Below are 5634 nucleotides of genomic sequence, written 5' to 3'. Positions count from 1 at the left end.
TAGCCACAGTTAGCACATGGTGCTACTGTGTGCAGTGATTAGTGGATTTGTTGCAGCTGAGTTGTGTCTTTATCTTGGCTGTAGTGAGTCTTTAGAGGTTTTTGGTCAGACACATTCTGTATTCTTGTTTGAGAACCAACGTTGGTTGTCCAGAAGGTAAGAGTTCCTGTCCTGATTCTCTGTTCTCAGAGGTTCTCTGGTAGGCTGCAGGAGACTTTAGCGTTTGGGTTGTGCTAGTTTGGTTTTTGTATGGTTTCATTTGGACGACTATCTTGAGGCCCCTCCATGTAGTTTAGTGAGGTTTTCTGCAACAGTTCTACATAGCAACCTGCAGCAGAAGAGACTTTGAGAGTTTTTAGGAAGTTCTGGAGACCAGACTTTAGAGCAGCAGAAACATTTGTCAGCAGTTTGAGCAGGAGAAGGTGAGCTTCAGAGTAGAAATGAGACTGAAACCTTCTTGACCCGTGTGGTGAGGTCCTGTACCAAGAGTTTGAGCAGGTTGTGAAGAGTCTGTAGTTCTTTGGTCTGAAAGCACAAGAAGAGTCGACTAATTAAAGGAGAAAACAGGAGATATTGTTGGTTCTTCTGTCGCTCTGCAGTTTCCAGTTTCCTTAGACTGAATATCAAGTTTATATTTTAAATGATTTCCCATGTGAGCCCAAGAGGACTTCAATAAACTCCCTCCATCCCCTGGACACAACATATTTTATTACCATGTTAAATCTTTTTTTTTTTTTTTTTTAATGTTTTTGAGTTTTAATCATAGTTTTAGCATAGTTTTTTCTCTTTGCTTGTTTAGTTTTGTCATCTGTGTGAAAGGTGCTAAACAAATAAAGTTGAATTGATAAACTGAATAATTGACTAACTCATGATTGTGACAACAGAAGTATTTTCATTGTGATTTAAGGGTTTGTTTCATTTCTAAGGTTGAGGTTAAAATCTTGACAAAAAAAAGATTAAAGAAATAAACTAAATTTAAAAAAGCAATTAAATCAAAGGAAAAAACATTTAATACAACAGAACTTAAAAAGAAAATTAAACATTAAATACAATTAGATTATGTTAAACAGACAAAATATTTAATTAAATAATTAAACAGAAGATACAAAACATGTAATTACGGAATTAAAAAATTTTTAAACAAAAATATGAAACATTAAAGATGAAATATTTTAGATAATTAAACATTTAAAAAATACAATTAAACAAGAATATTAAACATTTTTTTAAAAATACAAAGCATTTAATTAGATTATTAAACCTTTAAAAAAACTAAATATTGAATTAAAAAATGAAATATTTAATTAGAAAATTAAGTCTTAAAGACAATAAAACTTTAAATAGGAGTTAAACAGAAAATGCAATGAAGCATTTACAAAGAAAATTAAACATTAAAAGGTGGTAAAACATTTAAAAAGAAAAACCTTAAAGATTTAATCGAAAAACACTGGGAAAGAAAAGGAAATTTTTCAAACGAGCCGATAAAACATTTGAAAAACAAACATTAAAAAGACAAAATATTTGGAAATCAAATCATACATTAGAAAAGAATAAAAGGTGAGAAAAGAGCAAAACTAAACGTTTAAGAAGAATCAAACTAAAGACAAAACATTTGAAAAGACACCAGTTAAACTTTAGAAGATCAAATTAAACAGAAGAGACAATAAAAGGATGAAAAAGAGCAAAAACTGATAAAGGTCAAAGTGTTTTCTAGTCTGAAATGAAAACATCAAGTTGTTTCTTCAAACATTTCCTCTTTCTATGTTCTTGGTTTGATTGTGGATAGATTTACTAAGAACTCATTTAAGAAAACTGCTTTCCAGATAAAGTCTACTACTAGTTGAAGGCACTGATCAAACTAATGTTACCTTCTGATTTCCACAAACTTTACTGTTCAGTGAAGAGAATCAAAGTTTGTTAAGGATTTCTAAAAAACCCACAGGTGAAGGTCTGAGAAGAACTCAGATGGATGGTCTAAATGTGAAATCAAGACTCATGGTCACAAGTTTTAAGGCTTCTGTTAACCAGAAAGTTCAAACTAACAGAGAAGTACTGAGAAATTTTTAAAACTTCAGTACTCAGAGTGTCTGAAAGCTCAAACTAACAGAGAAGTACTGAGAAACGTTTAAGATTTCACTCCTTGGACTGTCTGAAGGTTCAAACTAACAGAGAACTACTGAGGAACTTAGAGGATTTCAGTCCTCGGACTGTCTGAAGGTTCAAACTAACAGAGAACTACTCAGGAACTTAGAAGATTTCAGTCCTTGGACTGTCTGAAGGTTCAAACTAACAGAGAACTACTGTGGGACTTAGAAAATTTCAGCCCTCAGACTGTGTGAAAGCTCAGGTCCTGAGGACTCAGGAGGTCTGGAGGCTTGGAAAGTCTTGGAACTGAGGGTTCCACCCTCCAGCACAAAGGCTGAAGTCCAACCTCCTGAGAAAAACGGTCAAGTCGAGACTCGAGTTAAAAAAAAACTCGAAAACGACAAAAAATAGATGATAAATGCGCAAAAAAAAGAAGAATTAGTATCTGAGCGAGTAGCTCAGGGGATAAGAAGAGCGACTACAGATTGGGAGGTCGCAGGTTCGAGTCCCACCACCGGCCTTTTTCTTTCTTTGTCTTTGTCAGGATTTTCAAAAATTTAAGAAGTGTCTGGTCTTGAACCAGCGACCTGCAGCTCCACAGTCAAATCCTTAACTCACTGAGCTACAGATCAGATGAAAAGAAATAAATTCGTCGTCCCTTTGGCATCGTAGTTAATAGAGTGACCACATGGGTGGAGCCAAGGCGGAGTCTGGGTGGAGCCAGGGCGGAGAGTAGGCGGGGAGGTGGGTGGCGGCCTCCCCCCTCTACTCCCCCACCGCCCACCACACCTTCCCCCGCCCGACGAGTTCTTCGAGTCTCCACGGGTTTTCCCGAGTTTCTGGAGTTTCCACGAGGTCGGAGGCAGAACAAGTTGTCATGAAGAGTTGCTGAAGTCGGCCAGGATGGAGTGACTTTTTACAGTGACTAGAAGGAAGACCACTAGAAGAGCAGGTCTTTAACCACCATCCATAAAATCCATGGAGTCGCTCCAGAGAAATGAAGGGAGGTCAATTTTTATCAACCTCCATCCAGATGTTCAACTTGATATCATTACTTTTAGATTTTTAGCACCACAAACCTTGAGCATCACACTTTATTGTCATTTATTAGGACTTTAATGGAATCCACCAGCAAATTTAGTTTTTGTTGATAAACTTTCTTGTTGTCGTGGGACTGCAGTATTTAAAACTGTTCCTTCTATTTGACCTCATGTTTATTAGTTTTAGTGGAGAAAGTTATTTTAATTGTCAATTAGTCTCTTAAAAACCAAATAATAAACTGGATTAGTCAATAGGTTTAAATTTCTTACATTGTAATATTTTAAATATGACAAAAAAATATAAAAATAAAGTGTCTTGAGACAATTTGACCTGTAATTGGCATTATATAAATAAAACTGAATTAAAATTGTATGTATCTTGTAATGTTGGAGTAATTCAGCCATATATGTTGGATAACACATTTTCTTTGTCCATTTATCTGTTGATTGTTTTCTCCACTAATTCATTTCTTGTTTTGGTTTATAAAATGTCAAACCCAAATATATTCAGTTTACTGTCATAAAAACCAAAAAGATTTACATTCATGATGCAGGAATCAGGCAGTTTTTCACTTTTCATCTTAGTTTAGTCAGAAAGATAGCTGATAATGTGTGAATTGTTGCATCTTGTGAGCCGTAGAAGGTTTTAATCTTTAGGGACGAGTGTCAAAAAACATTTAGAAACAAACTTTAACAAAGCACTCAAAGATTTGAACATCATTTGCATGACAATGTCAAATTAAAAGACATTTATTTCCAACGTAAATGTGTGATATTCATCCTCTGGAGCTTTCTCTTCACATTGTCTTCCACCTGGACTGGTTTGGTCGGGAGCATGTGCAACAAACATTTGAAAAACTGCACTTTAACATTAATGAATGACACTGAAGTTTAATCTCTACATAAATGAGACTGAGTCTGGATGTGCTGCTCTGTCATTAACTCCTAAGTTTAGGGAAAGTTCAAACAAAAGAGGACAGTTCAGATAAGACTTGAGAATGACCTTATTTTGAACAAACATCTCAGACTTTCTGAGCTTCAGCACCTATAGCAAGATATTTTAACAAGCAACTCAAGAGATCCAGAGGTTGGAGAGAGTTAGCTTTAGCTGAGCCAAAGAACATGTGGGACGCTAACTTAGCAAACATTTCAGACTTTTCTCTGTGAATTCTGAGAAATAATTTCCTATTTAATGACAGAGCTACACATCTTAACTCAGTCTCATCAATACAGACTCTAATTCAGTGTCATCCATCCATATTAAAGTGCAGTTACCCAAAATGTTTGTTGCATGAGCTCCAACAAAACCTGTCCAGGTAGAAGGTCACTTTGACAAACAGGAAGTGGACGATTCCAAGCAGATTTATAGAAGGGGGAACCGGACTGTACTAAGTGTGGTCGAGTATAAAGGGGTGTTTTGTGGGTTTTTAAGGCTGATAATGATTATTACTGAGACATTTGGAGTCGATATTCATTTGCAGTAAATGAAAGTATTTAAAACCTTGGAGTTAAACTTACAAGAACACAAACTTTAACAGAAAACTTTGATACGTTTTTGTTTTGTTTACAGACGTTAAGTTAAAGGAGTTTTATTCGTGACGTATAACCAATCAAATCACTCCAGAAAACAGAGTGACCACAGGTAGATAAAGGTTCAGAGCCAAAGTAGTGCCATTTTTAAATGTATTTATTACTGTAAATCAGTAAAAAAAAAAAAAAAAAAAATACTGATAATCAGTGAATCAGCTAGCCCACAATTACTACAATTCTACAATGTATGTCTCTTTCCTTTGACTTATTTGTACAATATATGATGTATATGATGGCATTTTTTCATACCAATGGCTATACTATGATGTTTTCTAAGAGACATACGATGCTACTCTGTTTGTTCTGGCCCTGCACTCCTCCTCTGTTGTTTTCTGGATTGTACTCAGCTGCATGCCTTCGTCCTCCCGGCCTCCGCTGACTCGTCCCGCCTGCCGTCTCTGGAGCTGAAGCTGGATTGGAACAGACCAAAGTACAGTCCAATCACGATGCCAGCTGCCTCTCAAAAGGCTCCTTCATCTGGCAGGTGGTTGCACTTCTTCTGAGGGGAAGCTGAGCTGGACCAGCAGAACTTTGGAGATGTGTTCCAGTGGTTGGTGGATGTGTGGGGAGATAGAGAGGGACCTTTGACTTGTTCAGAAAGGAAAACAGGGAACCCTTTGGTAGTTTTAGTTTAGGGTGCTACTGCGGTTTGTTTTTGGTTTTTAAGAGGTGAACAGGAAGAGTTTTTTTTTCGTATTGATTATCTTTTACTTTGTTCCTGGTTGGAATGCCCATCAATGTCAACATGAAGTTCACTTTTAGTTCTGTTGATTTATTATTATTTTACTAACACCCATTTGTTTTTAACCCCCTCACATGTTGTGTTGTTGTAAACTTACTCTTTCAAATGAATTCTCGTCTAACCCTCTGGAAACCAGCGTTTGGACTGTTTTTGTGTTGCTCCTCACCTACTTCAGAC

Source organism: Amphiprion ocellaris, chromosome 2, assembly GCF_022539595.1.
Source record: "Amphiprion ocellaris isolate individual 3 ecotype Okinawa chromosome 2, ASM2253959v1, whole genome shotgun sequence".
NCBI classification, from domain to species: Eukaryota; Metazoa; Chordata; class Actinopteri; family Pomacentridae; genus Amphiprion; species Amphiprion ocellaris.
Note: the sequence above shows the minus strand (reverse complement) of the source record.